Source organism: Pteropus medius, unplaced genomic scaffold (genome assembly GCF_902729225.1).
Source record: "Pteropus medius unplaced genomic scaffold, Ma_sr-lr_union100, whole genome shotgun sequence".
Lineage (NCBI taxonomy): Eukaryota > Metazoa > Chordata > Mammalia > Chiroptera > Pteropodidae > Pteropus > Pteropus medius.
Window position 1 is genome coordinate 59048316 of NW_024349800.1, and position 21334 is coordinate 59069649.

At 36.9% G+C, this 21334-nt stretch overlaps 1 pseudogene; it reads left to right on the forward strand.

The window, feature by feature from the left end:
• Nucleotides 1-19021: 19021 nt before the first annotated feature.
• On the forward strand, nt 19022-19137 carry LOC120622393 (uncharacterized; annotated as a pseudogene).
• The last annotated feature ends 2197 nt before the right edge of the window (nt 19138-21334 follow it).

Below are 21334 nucleotides of genomic sequence, written 5' to 3' on the forward strand. Positions count from 1 at the left end.
AAGCTCTTTTACAAAGTAATTATGACAATACCATCCGATGGTAGAAAAATATCACATATACGCAATATACATCCAGACAAGTACATAAAAATACAGACAGACACAGAGATGTATCCTGGAATAAAATTTATTCCAAAATTTTAGCCATGAATCGGGTATGATAATATAAAACTCGTTAGTTTATCAAAAACACTTGAATCCCAATTGTGCCTCTGGCAGATACAACAAGTTAAGTTTACCTCCTTCAATGGCTAAAGATTTTTACTAATATTTGTGAAGACTATTAGGATTTGTATTTGTCCTTGACAAATAGTCTTTTGGACGCCGTGAACTAGATTTGGAGCAAAGGAGCTTCTACAGCCGTCGGTATTTTTAAAAGCCTCATTTCACCTTCTTGCAATCCTGGGCAGGGTTTCAGTTGTTTCTTAGGTATTTATATATCAAAAGCATAAGAATGCAAGATTTACCTTAGGAGTTTTAGGATATCTATTTTTATTATTGGAAATCTCGGCCACTTACTATTTAAAAATTTCCTTCGTATTCGGGGTCAGGCAGGGTGGGGCGCTTTGTCTGTTTCACTGTTAATCACCACAACATCCTCCCCTTCAGTCTCTCCACTTGCCCAAAGATTCTGCCTCTTACAGCCCCGATCAGACTTTGTCACAAGCTCTTGGACCTTAATCTGTGGCAGCTCTTGCCTGCCTAGCTTTACAAAATGGCACAGTGTCTCCAACTTGTCCTGCTGTCCTACACTGTGGACCAGCACCGGAGCTGGCATGTGGTGGACAACTGCATGTCCTCAGCTCTTGTAACTCGAGCCTCAGCTGCTAGCTGGGCATCGCGGCCAGCCGACCTGCCCCCAGCAGAAGTCAGCCCACTGCGGCAGCCACTCGTCTCCTTTGTCATAGAGTGCTACGTGCCATTCAACAAGCAAGCACATTAAAGCAGAGGCATTTTGGGGGCGTCCCTGTACTCACGAGGTGATCCACAAGCATCAAACACATGGGCCTTCCTGCCCTGCACAGACGCCAGTGGCCAACCCAGGACTTCCCCTGCGGATGCCCCTTTCCCAAGACCTCTTTCCCATCTCCTGGCTGGCTTGCCAGTTGCTGGCGAGCGACCTCTAGACTCACCCTGGAACTGGCCCCACACGTAGTGGGCAGGGAGCGTCCAAAGAGAGAGACAGAGCCCTTCAGAATGGTAGGTGGCAGATTTAATAACCAAGGAACGTATATTCAGGGCTCCTCCTGGGTAACTGTAGGTCAGCCCCCACTCACCCGCCAGAATCTTGAAAGTTTATGACTAAAAGGATTTAGTCATGTATTTAATCCATATGATATTGACAGCACCTTATACTCCCAAGCTATGTCCTTGAAATGACTCTGGCTGAAGGGATGGTGGGGAAACTCCATTCTGAGGATGGGGAGGAGGTACAAGCCCCTGACTGCCCAGGACTAGTTCATGGGTCGTCCAGTGCTCACGTCCTCTGTGACCTTCTCCAACATTACTAAAATCCCGCTACCCAGAAACACAACCAAAATGGAAATAGTTTTATTCCTTATTAAATGTCATCCCAGGTTTTTCTGTATTTAGACAGACTTATGGATTGATATATAAATAAATAGAGTGATAACTGATAAAAATGACTTCATACAAGCGGGATTCTATATAACACCACACTATTTTTATCTTTAGGATGTTTAATTTAATAGAATAAAATGAACCAGAAGTAAAATTATAGATAAGTAAACATTTTAAAAATATTCCATCACAAGGGATTTTAGTCTGAAAACAGATTTCTAAAAATATAAACAACAACAAAAACATGCTATGAAGATAAAATAAGGTAAGAATTTGGAAATGTTTTCTATGCTTCAACTTTAGTTGAAAATCACAAAACGAATTTGTCTTCTCAAACTCTTATTTAATGAAAGACACGATATTTTTACCTCTATTCTTTGTATGGATTGATGGTTTTGGTTATGTTATTAAGCTTACATTGCCAATGCTTTAAAGTCATTCTCCCTTAAACTATAATTTACATAAATTTTGTTCAATTTTAGTTTTATTTCTATGTTTATAGAGTTAGTTTTCAGCATCATTTATTTTACTGAATCTTCACATTCTTTGGCCCCTTCCTTTAATTTCTGTCTGGCTTGACTAGCTCCCATCATTCAGTAAGATTTTAAAGTAAAGCTCATGGGTATTTTATTCGATTACATTCGTGAGAACACTCGACTGGTTTCAGAATTCTAGGGTCACACTTCTTTCTGTCAGAATTTTGTGGTCTTCGCCTCATTGCCTTTTGTCATTGAGCATCACTGTGGAGAGCTCTCCACCCCAGAGGCATCAATTTTGGCTGTTTCTTCTAAGAATATACGAGACTTCCAACTCTTTTTACTGAAGATTTTACTTTAGCAACTGTATTTCTTAATCTTCAAAACTTTTACTTGTTTTTTTTTTCTATAGCTTCTTCCACTTTTGAGTCATATAGATGCCACAGATTCTTTCTCTCAAGATAATCACATATCATTTTTTGAAGTTTTCTTCTGTTCCTTACCTTACATCTTTTATTATACATTTATAATTATTAAGGTTATCGTCAAATCTTATCATCTATTCAAATTTAAGAGAGAGGGTGGGATATGGGGGAGATTATGTGTGTGCTGACAGATTTCTCTATGGCATGAGAAGTTACCAGATAGTTTTAAAGTCTGACAACCATAAACCTTAGTACTTGGCATTCCAGCTTTAGCTCGGAGGTATAATACTGACCAGCAGCATAAGGAAGTCATGAGAATGGATCGTGATGGCTCACAATTAATGTCAGTGCACAGTTTCCATCCCTCCGTTGTACCGTCCAGCATCTTTCCCCTGTGTTCTGTGAATTGTGTTCCCAGGCCTGGCGCTTCCCTTATGAAATTCCTCCGGAGGACAATATCAAATCCTACGTGTGGTTCGGCAAAAAACAGATACTTGACTTCTTTGGATGTGGGTGGAAAATGGATCTTTCTGCTCCTCATGGGGACTGTCACAGCAACCGCCACCAACTACCATAGCGCCACCTCCTCATTTCTATGCTTTCTCGGTTCTACAGGGCTCACTTGTTCTTGCTGGTGTCTGAGGACATTTGCGATTGATTGTCTTCTGATTGGCCAAATCAATTAAGATTTCCTCATCAGGGTCTTCCACTCAGAAATTAGAGATTGTGTCTTCAGCTTTTTCCTTGCTGTGTCTTCTCCTTGTTGTCTTCTAGGTCTTCAAGGAGAAAAAAAAAAGTTCCAGATTCTTTGCCATCTTAAAGTCAGAAACCCTAATTTCATTTGTTTTGTGATTTTCCTCAGAAACATTAAAATATATAGAATAGTATACATTTCCTTTCCCTATGTATGATGTCTCTCCATTTTGTAATATGTGACAGGCAGAATTCTAAAATGACTCACAAGTTCCTGCCCCCTGGTTATCCGTGCAGTAAGGAATCCCCTCTCCTCAGGGAGGACAGTGCCTCTGAATACAGGACAGTCACTTCTGGGATCACATTACCTTACATAAGACTCTTCGGTCATAGGTTAGGAGAGATTCTCCTGCTGGCATTGAATAACTAAATAGCAGCCTTGTGAGGGGGCATCCTGCAAACGGTGAGGGTACCTCTGGCCAATAGTCAGCAGGAAAACAGGGAGTTCTGTCTTACAGCTCAAGGGAACTGAATTCTGCCAACGACCGGATTTAGTCTGAGAGCGCTGCCTAAGCCTTGACTACAGCCTGGTGACATCCTGAGCGGAGGACCCAGTTAATCTGTACCTAGGCTCAACCCACAGAAATAATGATTTTTTGGTGTCGTATTAAGCCGCTGCTGTTTCCAAGCACATATATTGTACCTTGTGAGTTTTATTTGTATGGTTATAATCTATTTTTGTTGTCATCTTATCAAATTTACTACTTTACCAATTGTCTTATGGTTTCTTCTTTTAAACCTTGTATCTCTTCTAGTTTAAATTGGTATAATAATACCTTTCATTTCTTTACAACCATTAGGGAACACTCATACGAATTTTTCCTTTGTTTCTCAGGTTATTTCCTTTTGGAATGTGTGTTCTTCGTTAGCCTACTGATCACGAGCCTCTCTTCATCACTGCCACCAGCTACCACCTGTCCCTCTCCCTGCCCTCCTCACCCCCGTTATTTCAGAATGTGTCCTCTGTTTATTTATTTCTGATTGTTGCCTATCTTTGTTTTCTTAGCTTCGTGCGTTCGTTTTTGTTTGTTTGTTTGTTCTTATACTGATGAAAACCATCTTGCCAAATTGATTTTATTCTCTCTCAAGAATGTACATCTCAAGTTTGGCATTCAATTATGTAATACGTCCTACCTGCAACCCAAAATATTTGCTGCTATTGAATAAAAGTACCATACGTTTTCTGATTTCTATTCTTTAGATACTATTATCCCCTCCATTGGGAGGCCTTGAACACTCGATGACACTCATTAACAGGACTTAAAAATAATGTGCTATCCAAAAAAAGGTGCTATCATGGATTTTGTTTCTAAGTGTGTCTTTAATTACCTAACATTAAAAGGTAAACCTTTGAAGCATATGAGGATTTCATATAAAAAATTCTGAAGGACATATTTTCTCTTTTCTCTTATTTCCTGGGCACTCTGATTTATCACGTTAGCTGATCTCTGAAGGAATCCATGAAAAAGAACTGGTTATTATTTTTACCCACGGCGGCATAATTTAAATTCTAGTTATATAGGTTTGTAAAACGAAGCTGGATAACCACAATGGGAAATGATCTCCCTAGTGGTGTAGCTGAACTAATAAAGTAATTTTGGCAGAGACGAGCAGTTATAGTCCCAGCAATGTAAACCCAGTTCACGCGTATAAAACCAGAGGCAAGAGGAATGACCGGAGGAGTAAGAGGGGGATGGGAGCCGTGTTTTTACACTCTCCTGCAGGTAGACGTCACCTACGCACTTTCCCGGGAGCCCACTGTGGAAATGCCCTCTTTCCAACTCATCGTGATTAGAAATTTAACAATTTTTTTTTTTTGCAAAAAAAATACTGTATTCTTTTCAAAGTGAAAAAGAAATCTGAGACAAAGAATGCCTGTATTCTTCAGCAATAATTGTGTATAATTTTTAGATTTATTTGCATAAAATCTATTTAGTAAATATTTTATTTTGCATTAGCTAAACCGCAATTGATTCCATACAAACTCAAGCACCAATATTTAATCCATCTAACAATTTTCAAGAAACATATATTTAAGAGATAATATTAGTTGCTAGGAATAAAAAGTCAATAAATGCTAGTCCATTTGTTGGACATACAAATGGCCAACAAATATATGAAAAGATGCTCAACATTGCTAGCTATTAGGGAAATGCAACTCAAAACTACAATGAGATACCATCTCAAACCTGTTAGAATAGCTATAATCAACAGGACAAATAATAACAAACGTTGGAGAGGATGCGGAGAAAAAGGAACCCTCATACACTGCTGGTGGAACTGCAAATTGGTGCAGCCACTGTGGAAAACAGTATGGAGGTTCCTCAAAAAACTAAGAATTGATCTACCATATGATTCAGCAATCCCTCTACTGGGTATTTACCCCAAAGACTTGAAAACCCGTATCCAAAAAGATATTTGCACACTGATGTTTGTAGCAGCATTATTCACAGTGGCCAGGGCATGGAAGCAACCGAAGTGTCCTACAATAGATGATTGGATAAAGAAGCTGTGGTACATATATACGCAATGGAATATTACTCAGCCATAAGAAGAGATGAAATACTGCCATTTGCAACAACATAGATTGAAATAATCATACTAAGTGAAATAAGGCAGACAGAAAAGGTTGAAAATCACACGATATTACTTATATGGAGATTTAAATCTAAAAGCAACAAATGAACAAGACAAACAGAAACTCAAGGACATGGACTATAGACTAGCGGTTACCAGAGGGTAGGGAGTAGCGGAGGAGCGGGGAGGTAGGCAGGGTAAAGGGGATCACATATAGGGAGGTAGGGGGCAGGTGAAGTGGGTAAAGGGGATCAAATATCTGGGAGCTGAAGGAAACTGAACTTTAGGTGGTAAACATACAATAGAATATACAGATGTCAAATGATAATGTACACCTGAAAATTATATAATTGTATTAACCAGTTACCCCAATAAATTTAATAATAAACAAACAAACAAACAAATAAATAAATGCTAGTTCCTGCCTAAAAAGTACTTGGTATTTAAGGCTATCGATAACAGAGTACCTCAATCTAATGGAATCTATTATTCATTTTTTTATTCAATAATTATTTGGTGCTTACCATGTGTAAGTTACTGTCAATATTTTGGTACATGCACAAATTCTATAATTCTGTGTATATATATTTTATATACCTTATTGTTTAAATAAATTTACATTTGCTCCTTAATCTCAAAGAAGAATTATTTGTGCTATTAGTGTTTGAAGTCGTCTTTGTTATCTGTACTCTGCCGGTACTTACCAATAAAGTATTTGTGGCATGTCTTAGCATCTTTCTGAAAGCTACTTCTGTCATATGCATAGGTACTACTTAACCCTCAGTAGTCACCCCCCACTATCACACTTACATGCATAACATCATCCAAGTGAGAATCTCTTCCTCTTCTAAATGCTCATAGCGATGTCTCTGTGTCTCTGAAAGTTTGTTTGGTGTTAGACTGCGTTCCGCATGTGTTGCCACTGCCGATACTGTAAGCAGTAACTGTAACACAATGTCAGCCTCTGCCCAAGGGCCAACACGTTGTGTTTCTGTCAGGTAGGACCTACATTTGATTATTTTCATGTTCCTGGAATTGGGAACAGTTTCTTGTACATACTAGTACCCATTAAAAGCTTTTTTGTGCATAAATTCTGTGCACGTGTCACTGTTTAATTTATAGTGCCTTTCAAAACCCTTGACTTAACATACCTTACATTCCTTATATACTTAATAACAAAGTTGAAGTGAATGAATTAAAAATGTATCTTTCCAGCTATCCCAAAAGTTGCCCCTTAGTTCCTCTTAAAGATATTTGACTAGTAGACAAGTCTTACCTAATGTGGCATTTCTGGATCACAAAAATAAAACATAATGAAGATGTTTAGTCATTATATAATATAAAAGTCTACAAAAATGTGTTAGCTTAGAAAATTTACAATCAGTTTCATAAATTTAAAATTAACGTATAATTGCCTTTGTATTACTGTTATTTGCAAACTCCTCCCCCACAATATTAATTAGCATAAATATAGTACATTAAACAAACCTATAAAAATCCATACCAGTATTTTTTTCTCTGTATAATTTAATATAAATTATTAGATGGGAAATGGTTAATTTCAAAGCAGAATCATAGACTAAGGAGCTGAAACATTCTGGAAATCGATCTGCATTGTACACTTTTCTGCTGCTACTGAGGAGAAATAGCAGCTCTGGAAGCTCCGCAATGAAATCAAGTGACAGACAAATTAACGAACATCTCAGAGTGGCCCACTGAGTACTGGGTTCATAGTTCACTGTTAGTTCCACAAGATCATGATGACACATAAAACCATGGACATTTAGGGCCTACCTAACCATACCAGATTTTAAATTAAAAAATAAAAGTAAACATTAACCAGAAGAAATCAATGTAATGGAATTTTGGAAAGAAATACCTTGTGATTTTATATATATATAAAAAATTCTTTACATGCTGTCAATAGGAGAGTTAAGCTTACATATATATATAAAATTATATATATTTATAAAATTATATATATAAAATTATTTATATATATATATATATATAAAATTCTTTACATGCTGTCAATAGGAGAGTTAAGCTTACATAGTTAGCATATTTTCTTATCCCAGGAAATATGGAAGATAAGGCTCTGTTGTGCTTTTTTTTAATTTTTCAAAATTAAACAGGTATTTTATAAAGTATTGTGTAGCAATTCTGTTTTTTATAAAATGATACCATACATCCTACAATTTTTCCCAACTGGAAATACGATTATGATTTCAGAATTAAAAAGGAATCATTCTTCTACAGCCCAACCATTTTTTTCCCTCTAATTCAGGTGATTTACTTAAAGAAATTAGGACACAGTTTAAAAGTTGAGGTCAGCTTTGGTAGTAGCCACTAAATTTTGGTAAAATAATATTTCTTCTATCATATCTTCAGTGCAAATATCACAAATTTCTCTCAAATCTACATTTCTCACAAAAAAAAAGATTTTAAAGGTTTCAAACATGTAATTCAATATATTTCTTTAAATTATAACTTCCGTAACTTACTTTGGAATTGAGAAAATGATTGTTATCAAAAGTCTTCTCTTTTTTCTTTAGAGATAATTTTGCTATCACACAGAATGCAAATGTTACCAGTTTCTTAACTGATGTAAGGTTATTATTTGGGATTCTTTATCATAGAAACTCTCTCAACCTTTTCAGTATTTTGATTATGTTCTGATCGTAATCTACTATGATATAGAAATCTAACTATAAAAAAATCTTCACTTTTATTTTTAATTATATTTGCTTGATATTTTACACAAATACCTTTCAATCTCAGATGGCTACATGGCATCACTGTTTGACACTACACATTGTGATACTAGACGCTGATCGCACTAAAAATTTTTCATATTACTCATTACAAATATATGAAGATATACTTACCTTTTCTTTATTTTTTTTGCCACTGTCATCAACTAATTAAAACCACCAGCAAAAAAGAACGAGTGAGAAATTATGACAGCGTATTGTGTTGAATTTCTAGAGCAATGAACCATGAGATGGTATTTCTTTGTTAATAATTTAAAGATTATTTAATGTGCAAGTCACTGTAACAGAAGTATAACTCAAGAAAACACATACAGTCTTTTTATCCTCAAAAATTCATTCTTCAACAACAAAATGTATATATATTTAAGTAATCGGTGTTATAATACTAATTCTTTGTAATGTTAAGTTAAATATAAATGCCCTGATCTTAAAAAAATTTTGGCTTCTACTTTGCAAGGTCTTAGTAAACTTATCCTTAGAAAAGGAAAATAAAATAAAAAACAGGATATGCCTGGTACAAACTTGAGCAGATGGCTCCCAAGTTCAAATTCTTAGCTATCACAGAGAGGATAGAAGCCAAACAGAAAGATAAAGCCAGTTAAGGAAAATCAAGACAGTTGTATCTTTATACACGTGAACTAATATGTATAAATTCTGGCCCCAGTGTATTATTTTCTAGTAAGTTCACTGATTTCCATTGATCACCTTAGTGTACCACTTTGTAGTATTATTTTCTAGTAAGTTCACTGATTTCCATTGATCACCTTAGTGTACCACAGGGTAGATTTCCATTGATCACCTTAGTGTACCACTTTGGCCTTATTCCATACTTTGAGATGAGATTATCAACAGTGTTCAATTTTAAATATTTTTCAATTTTTCTTTTATTTTGCTTTTCAGCACATACATTGTTTAGAAATTTTTATTTAATTTTAAAATTATAAATATTTTGTCTATCTTTTTTGTTGCTCTTTTTTGATGGCCAGTGAACTTTGGCTTCCCAAGCAAAATCGAATAAATTATTCACGCTGTCATTTTGTAAGATTTCTAAGGCTAGTAGTCCATGATATCTACTTTAATAGTTCTTCTGGGTATACACCATGCATCTTGAACACAATATTTTTCTTTCATGTATTTGATAGCTGCTAAGTATTCATTAACTTACATTTAAAATAACTTTTCTGTCACTTTTCTTGTTTTGGGTGAGAAATGGGCAAATCCAGCATGTGTTTAGTCTATCACCCAAAAAGCAGACATTAAGAAAATTGTTTAAGCTGAGAATATCTTTTAGTTGTCTTCACACAAGTCAATGACAACTTGGCAGGGTGTAAAATTCTTGAAGCGCGACATTGTTTTTCTAAAATCTCTATATATGTCGCTAAAATCTAGCATCTAACTTCCTGACCAACTTTTCATCCTTTATAAATAATCTCTTTTCCTAATGCTTGCAGTATTTTTTCCCTTGATGTCAGGATACTTTTTTTTGTGCTTTTCGTCTGTGCGTTTCTCAATTAAAAACAACAACAACAACAACAACAAAACGATTCATTATTGTTTTTTGCTTAAAATGTCAACAACTAAAAGGGACCCGTTAGTATTTTTAAAGTAGGCTGTGTGTTTGGACATTTCTCTTTACCTTTTACTATATTATTGCAAAGAGCTCGTGAATATTGCTCAATATTAATTGTGTATAAGGTACATTTTCAACAGAATATAAAATGGCCCAGTTCATGCTATTTCATATTTTTATTTTTAATTATCTTTTTATGATAAAAATTTTTTCACTCAAACCTTCTTATTATTTGATATTGCTGATATATCATTGTTCCACTGTTTTTATTTAATCGATTGTATGAATAACTTATTTTAACAGCATCTACTGAAATCAGCATAGAGTTTGTTTAAGAATTTCCTTTTTGATTAACTTTTATCATATGTTCCCAGGCTCACTAGTCTGTGTAATAGGAAGAGGGTAGCAGAAAGCCAGTATCACAGGGAACAGTCAATAATCAGTTAGATTTGGGCATATCAGATCAGTGATTACTTCCTAGGCTAAGCATATGATTTTGCTGATATCAGATTTGGCCATTTGTAAGATATTTCCTTAAACAGAAAAAAAAGCGCTTAGTTAGCTTCTATAATTCCTTCCTGAAGGATGATACCAGCTGAAGCATAGCAGGACTGTGGCCCAGCAAAACTGAGCATATTGGAATCCGCAAAATCATCCTTTCACAGGCTGCTTTAATACCAGTGGCACATTTCCATTAGGGACCCCTCCATGAGGAAACTTGGGAAAGTGAACTGAGACAAGCGAAATTTGTTTCTATTCTCCGTGGCCATACGGATTAAGCTGCATTGCTGGATTTACAAAAGCAGTCTGTGTCTGGTCTCACCTATATTTTGGTCTAATCATTCTCTTTATATCAGGTGTTTGGCAAAGAAAATTGACCTGTTTATCTGGATATGAATAAAAAAAGTGAGGGGAAAAAAAAAAACTAACATCATGTCTTTGCCTCTCCACCTACCTCCTTAGATCCCCTCGTAATCCAGAAATTCTTTGTGTCGAGTGATGTAACCAACCACGTATATATGTATGGTGACTTCTTCGAGGACACTTTGCAGCACTCGGTGCTCTAGCAGGTGTCTAGTCGGTGGGCACACTTGAGGAGTTGAGCTGTGGGCCTGTTTAGAGCAAAAGAAGTGTGAGGAGAGATACATGCCTGTGGGATTTATGTCACAACTGTTAAAAAGAATATTCTGACACTCGTTAAAATAGTAAGAAAGACTTAATTCGGAACTATCACAGTGGGGGCTAAGACTATTATGATAAGGGGGAGAGATGGGATTCAACTATGAATAAAATAAAGAGCAAGTGGGGATTTATATTCAACTAGCGGAATGAGCGGGTCAGTAGACAGAAAATGACTTAGAGCAGACATCAAGGGCAGAGGGTTTCTTGCTAAACCTGCCTGATGGGATTCTTGCTGAAGGCAGGCCAGGGTAATGGATGGTGATGGGGGCAGGAATGGGACTCACGTGCATATGCGGATCCATCTTCTGCTGGATACCACTCTGTGCTGATGTCGAGAATTCTCAGTTTGAGTAGTTTTGTCCTCTTTGGTAGTCTGTGCTGCCGACTCCAGCTGCTGTGACCCCTTAGACTCAGCTTTATTTCTTCATTCTGGGAGTTGCCTGGACTCTGCCTGGGTTCCTCTTCCCTGTACCATGGTTTGATAACTCTCCTAAGGCAATGAGCTCGGACATTGATAGGACTTATTTTATTTGTTTTCATCTTACAGGGATTCATGTTCTGTACTGCCCAGTTTCCAGCATATTGAAAACTATTGTGTCCTATAGTGTGTGTGTGTGTGTGTGTGTGTGTGTGTGTGTGTGTGTGTGTGTGTATTTCCAAATGGCTAAGTCAGGTACCTAGATACCTATTACTTCATCTTGCCTGGAAGGAGAAGTCTAAACTTATTTTAGTATACTAAAATTTTAAAGGCTTTTTTTCTCCCACCTTAATGTTTAACCTTACTGCAATTTATTTTTGTTAATGATATGAGGCAGGAATCTAATAAGATTTTTTTCCATGTGAATAAGCAATCATCAGAGCACCTTTATTAAGTATTCCATTCTCATTATTACACTGGCACCTGATATTTTATAGGCAATTTAAATCCACAATAGATATTCATGTATATTATTTTATTATATTAAGTAAATTTAAGTGAAGTGTTGTGCCAGTAAATTTATCTTTTCTATGAAATAGCTGAGAAAATTAAGGATCATCACAGTTAAGTTACTTATCTGAGATTATTCTGAATTAAGTGACTGAATTTATATAAAAGATCTCTGACCGAAACATTTGACACTCCATTAATTTCTAGGCACAATTCCCCTAATCTGGTTGATGAGCTAGTTTCTCCCTTAGTGTAAAACTATTTAAAAGTGTGATCAGCTCTTGAAAGCAGGAAACACTCCTTTGATCAAGGAAATTTACTTCTAAACCTTATAATATATTTATTACCTTATGCCATATTTTTTCTGACTCCTTAATTTACCGTACTCAGTATATTGTACCCTTTCATTAAATGACAGAAAATAACCTAATAACAATAATTTTATCACTTGGATAACTCAACTCACTAATATGGTTATGGTAGTTACTGCTTTCAAGTTAATTCTTTGATTTATAAAGAGTAGTGAATTAATGTAGTCCAGATTCATTTCTAAAGCAAAGGCTTATTAACTACTTTTTGGAAATCATACACAAAATCTTGATTTTTAGTCTTCTGCTACATCTACAGGTGGATGCTGTGTGCTTCCCTCATATATAACTGTCTGTGTCTGTTTATTTATACTCATACATATGAACACTCAAAAACATCAAACGTAAAAAATTTCAGCAGTGCAATTACTGTATCAGATACAGTAAAACCCTAATTTCTGCCATATTCTTTGTGTGACATGTTTAAATATTGACCCTATTTATACATTTCAATTTTTTTGGTCAAGTGCTATTTTTCTATTTTACATACGTGAAACTCAGAAAAATTAATTAAATTGGTTGATGTCACAGCCAAAAGTGCTGTTGTAGAGACTCAAACTCAATGTTAACTGACTTTGCAGCTCATGCTGTTCTCATTTCAACTGCACTTCAAGGTCATAGACTCTGTTATTACATCTCAACGAATTATGTGTAGGGTACTGGTAGGTATTAAGCATAATACTAAGTGCAGTTTGTGATTCCATTCACTCACATCCATAGTGGTTTCCTTTGATATTGGACGCTAGAGCTAAAGCAAATTATCTCTACTTGGATATAGCATCACTTTTTCAACAACTGTTAGGATTTTATTTTTATGCCTCCCTATACGTCACTGTAATAAATGAGCTATATTAGACTTTCTAATGATGAACTCATAGGTCATCTAGATATACCTCTGACATTGTCTCTCAAGAACAGATGTTTTTATGTTTCCTTACACTATCAAAACAAATACACACACAAAAAAGAACATGCGTGATCTCGGATATCAGTCTTGGAGATTAGATCTTAGCCATAAACGGGTAGTGAAATGCTACAAAACCAGGGACACTGAAAAACTGCCAGGGCTGCCTAGGATGGTGGCATGACTGAGAACACACGTCTAGATGTAAAATAAAGCATCAACAACAACGACAACAAAAAGCTGGGATATCTGGGTATATTGTTGCCTCAGGGAGGCATCAGATAGTCTTCCAACTCTCCAAATATCTGTCATGTGGCTAAAATACCATGAGCTGTGTCATCCCATAAATCTGTCATGGACAGATATTACAGGAAGTAAGTGTTGATGTAATATAGTGATGAGCCATCTCTGCTCCTCGAGATGGTCAAAGGGAAGGTGGATAACCAAAGGTCCATCAGAACCACATGTCCAAAATTCTGCACTTTTTAAGGAGCTGAATTTATAAGTGATTTTAGTTTCTAACTCTAATATTCTGAGATTTTTAAGATAGGAGAATTGTTGCTTTTTCTCTTTTTCCTTTCCATATTCATCCACAAATTGCAAGTTAGAAATTTATTTATACTATGGGAGTCAGATGAGATTTCCTTTAAAATTAAATCCTGAGGGTCAGAGACTTTCAACACAAGAGAAACACATTGATTCTAAACCACCCAGAAATTCCCTCTAGTATTGTGGGCATGAGTGAGACAGATATTAGTTGTCTTGGTAAAAGTAACACGAAGATACATGAAGAAAATAGAAATGCAATTTTGACCCATACTTTGAACTTTAAACTGGTTAGAAATTAATGGCCAATTAAAGTGACTGAGGCACTCTGGCTTCTCTGAAAGTAATTTTCTTGCAACTCTTTCTTCTGATATTGCCATTCACGTGCATTTCTCAGTCTGTTCTAGTGTTTTCTTCGGAATGTTTCCATTGCCTCTCATTATTCAGGTACTTAGAACTCAGAATTTAGGAAGTGTTCTTATTTTCCACTGTGTGACTCTCATTTAGCTCTAGGGACTCAGCTTGTACTCTCTTTTTCAATTTTGTTCTTCTGGCTATTTTAGGTAAAGACCTCACTCTACAGAGTTCCATTTCCTGGGACGCTACTCTGAGGTGAGGTGCCTTTAGCAGGGCACTTCTCAGGTTCGTTCTGGACCCATGTGTGATAAGGATAAGATAATATATATCAATTTAAGGATGGATGAATAAAGGTCACAAAAATTCGAAATATACCTGGCATTAGTAGAAATTCATACTTTCACTGTCTCCTGTCTGTCTACTCCAATGGATTTTAAGTTTCCTTAAAACAGGACAGGGCTTTATTTTCTTTCTGTATTCTTAATACTTTGATTTGAATTTCTCCAGGAGAATTTCCAAGTTCTGACAATCATTCCATCCCCAGAGAGAAGGATCTTTGCTATGCTTCAAAGGCAAAATGAAATGATGGAGAACATCTGTTTGATTTATTGTATATAGGGGTGACTTTTTGGAGGAGAGTTACAAAGGGCAGAGAAAATCCATGTTATTTATTTATGTCTTGTAAACTGGCTTTCTTATGAAAGCTAAGAAAAAAATTTTGTTTCCCTCTCTTTTTCTTTTTCTTTCCCTCTCCCTGTCCCCTTTCATTAATGGATTGGTAACCACCCCAAATTATAAGGAACTCAAGGGGCGTGGTTACTGATGAACCCCTGCTAGCTGGTGGTCTGTCTCTCTCCTGGATGGCTGGCCCATGTCCTTTGAAATGAGTTTTACTTCCTTTAAGGAAACAAATACCTATTTCTCACTGGAATTAAAATGTAACAATTACAGTTGTTATTACATGGTACAACACATTTTTAATTTTGAATGGAAGCACTAAAAAATGCTTTATATTTCAAAATGTATATAATAAAATTAGAAACACACATAGAGCAAAAAAAAAAAAAAAGAATAAATGCTATGTCTTCAGTTTGGTTAGCCTCCAAAATATACTCGAACCATAGTAATACAAATCATAATCAAACAGGAACAAAATAAACAGAAAGAGAATTTGAATGTGGACTTCAATATGCATTTGAGATTAGTGACAAAGTGAGAATGAGAAACCTAAAACTACTTTGTCCAAAAGGTTGGAGTAACCACGATCTTACCAGACATTGAAATATGAATGCTCTATGTCACGTGATGGATAAACAAGGGCATGGTTGCAAAAATATAGGTAGTAACAGATAGTCAAGTTCACGTGGACTCATTGCAAGGTGGCTGTGGGTGAAGAGCTGCTTCACAACAAATGTACGAATGAGAACTGGAATTGTAAGAAATGATTATTTGCCTTTCTAGGTTATAGGGACGAACCTAAGCCAGAAACTGGGCGTAATAAGAAAATACTTCCCATGAAAGCAATGATTATATGTGTAACCAAGAGAGAAGTTCAATCTCGCCAAAAGAACAATGCACAGTAGAAGACCAAGGCGAAGTGGGCACATTTTCACTCCCGTGGAAACAGCGTTGATTTGGGATCCAGTCATTGTGAGACACTCTGCTCCTCATATACTGCTTGTCTTACTCAGGGACGATCCAAGAGCTGAATAGGGCTGAACCCAAAAGAGGCCGATTTGGGTAGAGACAGCTAGAAACAGCAGAATCTGGCCCTACAAGTCCAATAACTAGACTAAAGTGCAAGCCCGAAATTTCATTTGTAGACACAAACTAATTGTTTCAGAGATTACAAAACTAAATTTAAGAAGTTAGTGTTTTCAGCAAGAAGTAAAAGACCAGCTTTGGTCCAAGCGTTTTATAAAAACACAGCATATGTAGTATAAAGCCAGAACTAGGACAACACAAGACAGTTTTCACATGAAAGTAGGGAGAGAGAAGCATGGCTGACGAGCAGTCCTAGGCAAGTGACCCAGTACTGCCTGAAGAAGAATTGACAGTTCACATCATGCCAAATACATAGCATCCTCGTTAGTCATCGTTACATTTTTCCTCCAGTGTTATGTTTTACTATACTACATACCCAGAGTTAAAGAGCAGGTGAAGCATATGTTTTAAGGGGGTTTAAAGAATCGAAGTAAAGTTCGTTTCCAAGTTTTCAAGGACTGATTCAAATAAGTAGATCATACATCGATACACAAATACACCAAAATCCAGACTGGCCCTTCTCCCTGGCATCATATTCAGAGAAACAGTTCTTATTTTAGAATAAAGATTCATCCAGAATTTGGCTGAGAGAAAAAGAGAGAGAGAGGGAGAGAGCCACTTACTTATTTTTGCGATTCGGAAAAATATTATTAACTTCTTTTGGCCTTATGTCCTTATTGAAAAAAAAAAAAATACTCTTACCGCCCAGTGATAATAATAGTTAGATACAAACTGTGTCTATAAAATGTGAATATACGACTTTCAGGATCTGAGTTTGACGGGAGCAGTAAAACCCTGTAACAGTTACCTACGCTCCACACACCCTCACAGCCCAGAGCAAACTGCCGCGCCACCTGTGCCTGAGTCATTCGTGAGCCTGACTTCTAGGTAACGCTCACAAAGTTTGTTCTTTTTAGTTTCCTGTCTCTGCCTTACTTTAAGAAAACAGTTAGTTGCATTCGATTTATTATTTCTTCTTGTTTCCCAGTCAGTGGCTTTATCTTAAAAACAAAGGAGAAAAATAACACCAGAAAACTACTCTTTTCTTTAAAACTACATTTAAAATTCTTTTTTGCTATTTTACCAGAAAAACATGTCAAGTGTCTTGGAGATAGAGACCTATGAATACACAGGTTTCATCCTTTTTGGTATATTGCCAGTGAATAATTTAGTGTCTGATTATGAGCTGTAAAATTGCCAGTAATTTTGATATTAAAAGCATGGACATTATAAATTGGATTGCAGAAAAACTCACAAAGTCAGTGAGCTATAACTTCCTTTTGTGGAAGTTTTTTGAGATTAAGCGATAATGTGAAATGTAAGAAATTCACCAATTAAAGTATCTTTAAATGTTGACATTGAAAGAGCTTTTAGAGAAAAGTTAATGCAATTAATTGCCATTATTCTCACTATTTTTTTTTTTGAAAAGCTAGTACAGTATAAGGAAGAAACTGCAACCTTTAAATTAAGAACAATATAATTTTGACACTCGGTTCCATTATGTGAAAGATGTTTAACTTTGGACAAATCATTTACCCTCTGATTTATAAATTTCTCATACGTAGAAGGGAGAAAAATGAAGCCTAATTTTAAGGCTTTTATAAAGATTATTAATATATAATTATATTACATGGTGCAGTGACAGAGACCATCTCTCATTCATCATGGAGCTTTAACATGGGTGAGAGTTTAACAAACCCTTAATTAGACATAATGCTTTATAGTTTCCTAAGCTGTTTACATATACAATACTTATTTTATAAAAGGTAAATAAAAGGCATAACAGCAGCTCACCTTTCTTGACTGCTTACTACATGATACTACATGCCTTGCTAATCATTTTACCTCCATTATCTAATTTTATCCTAAAAACAACTCTTTGATAGATGCATTATTATTATAAGCCCTGATTTGGAGATAAAGAAAGGCATTAAGAGATGAATTTGCTCTCAGTTACAAGTGGCCAAAGTTCAACCCTTCATTTCGGACATTAGCACCTGAGTTCATAGATACTGAACTATACTACCTGCTGAAAACTCTGACCGAATTGAACCAGAAGATAAGTCTCAAATAGGTAGCACTGAGTTTGGGTGGCCTGAGTGATGTTTTTATTATTTCTTCCTGCATAATGAGAAGGTTTTCAAACTCAAAATATTTTCAGAGCATGCACATGACCTTTGAAATTTGGAAACTGCAAAAGAATTGATAGATTATCTCGTCCATCTAATTTTCAACATCAACCTCATATTCATTATCAGATTTAGGAAGGCATATATGTTGATGTAAAATAGTTTTGCTGTGACTATCTGTAGTATGAGAGATATAGCCAAGGGAAACAGCTGAATATCAATTTAATATTAAGAAATATACATTTGCAAATATTAGGTTAAACAATTCTCTAAGACTTTCTTGAATTGTTCTTTTCTAATAAAAATACGAGTTATTTTCAACATGATATATAGCTGTAAATAAAGAAATTACTTAATTTGAATTCTAGTTTTTAAGCTTGTGATTCACTGAATTGCAATTTACTGGCTTTGCATTTCCAAGTGCAACGTGCTGCTTCATAAGTGATACCTTTGCACAATACATATTTTATGGTGGCTCTAATTATATATTTATGGCATTTAGTTGCCTGCTTAATACACATTTTGTGAATATATTTCTTATGGCTACTATTGTAGTGTTTTATGCAGTTATCTGTGAAACAAAGTAAACTTTCTTGCTTCAGAATCCTTCAGTTTTGGATGTGGTTCCACGTCTGCTTTACATGAAGAAGGCCCTGGGTTCGCGCCCCAGTGGAGCCACGGTCCATGGTCTACGGCCATGCCACTCTGAACAAACCTGACATCTGATCTCAGAAGCTAAGCAGGGTTGGGCCTGATTAGTAATTGGATGGGAGACCACCTAGGAAGACCAGGTGCTGTAGGCATAAAAAAAAAAAAAAAATCCTTCAGTTTAAAACATACATTTATTGATTTCCAGCGTCACTGGTTGGGTTCCCTGGGGAGCAGGCAAAGATCAGTGTGCAGAAAGTGTGTTGGGGACCACTCTTATGGGTCGACATCTGCTATAGGAAGGGAAGAGGTGAAGTAGGGAGGAAGAGAGTACTTTTTCTGGGTGGAAAGAGCAAGTAAGAACAAGGATTAACAACAAGGAAGCAGTAACAACAAGGATTCAGGAAACCCCAGAGGAATTCTGGTGCCAGAAGAACCGTGCAGAACTGTGCTAACATAGAGCCAATTGGCCCGTTGTATCGCTTTCAACCAATCATCAAATGTAGGCTGCCTCTGAGAAAGACTCATGGTCTTTTGTGAGCTGAGGGCAATCACCAGGGTGGCATCTGTGGATGCTGCTCAGAGTGCCAAAGTCAGGTAGCCCTCCATTGTCAGCTTTCCTTGGAGCTTGTGTCTACTGAAGAGAACCAGCTTGTCCAAGGTCATAATACATTCCCAGCTGGCCTGCATCCAATTTCTGACTGACGTGGGGGTGTAAAAGCCTCGGCCCTTTGTTACAGGCTGAATTGTACTTCCCCCCTGAATGTATATGTTGAAGCTTTATCCTTCCCCCATATGTCTGCATTGGAGATACAGCCTGGTTAAATGAGATTGCAAAGAGAAAAGCTCATATCTGGTAGAAGTGGTGTCCTTATAAAAGGGGAAGAGACACCAGAGAAGACTCTTTTGTGCCATATGGGGTCAAAAGTGACAAAATGGCCTTCCACAAGCCAGGAGGAGAGTCCTCACTGGAAACTGAACCCTGCTAGAAACTTGATCTTTGACTTTTCAGCCTATACCTCAAAAAAAAAAAAATAAACTTCTATTGTTCAAGCCAGCCAGGCTTGATAGTGTGTGTGTGTGTGTCTGCGCGCGCACGCGCGCGCGTGTTTGTGTGTGTGTGTGGCAGCCTAAGCAGACTAAGACTTTTTTTCATTCTAATTTGCAGGCGTTCTGGTTCTCTTTCCCAGGGAATTCAAATTTTGATGGTTGAAACTAGAAGAAAGCAGCCATTAGGATGGAATTTGGAGCTGGATCATGTGCCATCTACCTGGCAAGGAGGACCACACTGCAAGCGGTAAGTACAGCGCACATCTCCCCTGGCAAGAAGGGACAGTGCAGCTGTTGAATTTCGCCACTGGTGAAGTAGGGTGGTATATCAGTGAAAGAAATGCATTGGCCCACGTGATTTAGTCAAGGATGTGAAAAATACAAGTGAAATAGTATCTATAATTGTAATGGAATCAGACGACCATGGCTGAGGGAAAAAAAGTACTAAAAAGTTGAGATTGATTAATTGACAATTTCAATCTAACTGTTTAACTCATAAGACTTCCTTAATAGCATGCGAGAGAATCCTTCATCTCCTGCAGTTATAGGACAGAGAAAGCTTAGGACCAGGCCCAGAATTTAATCTTAGGAGTAGGTAAGCCCAGAAGAAGTTTAAACTGTTAACACAGGCAGATTTTCTATGCCAAGGTCAAGGCTGGTTGGGATGGAATGGGGTTTTGGCATATATGGGATGGAAACGTCAGAGTCGATTCTCTTGAAATTAATATAATCCCAGCTTTACTCGGGACCCTCTGAGTCTGCGTAAGTGGTGTATGGGGGTCGCCGAAAATACAGCATTTCCCAAAGCAAGTCTAATGTGCTGGTGAGGGAAATGGCAGCTTCACTTAGAAAAGAGGATAAAAAACTGTTCATATTCACATGGAAGTGACAGCAGTAAATCATATATTCAGACCAAGTGCGTAAGAAGTGGTTTGCACGTTGGAGGTCTTGATAAGACATTTGTCCTCCAGGAGGTGGGATACGTGCTACTGAGACTCAGGGCCCTACCACATCAGTACCCATTTTAGGGGGAGCAGAGGGCTGGGGCATGGTAGCACTTCCTCCCAAAGTAAAAGGCAACTTATTGTACCTTGCACCAGGAAACGGGACACAAATTCCTGGTAGGTCGTGTTCAGTTTCTGAGGTAGAATATTGTATTTCACCCCGGAAGTGTGGTTTTGACCTGTACACTGGGTGACACAAAAGGTTACCAGCTTCGAAAGGAGCTCAGAGGAGGAGAAAGATTTACGGTAGACACAGGCTGCGTACAGGTCACCCCGATGCTAGGCCCACGCAATCCAG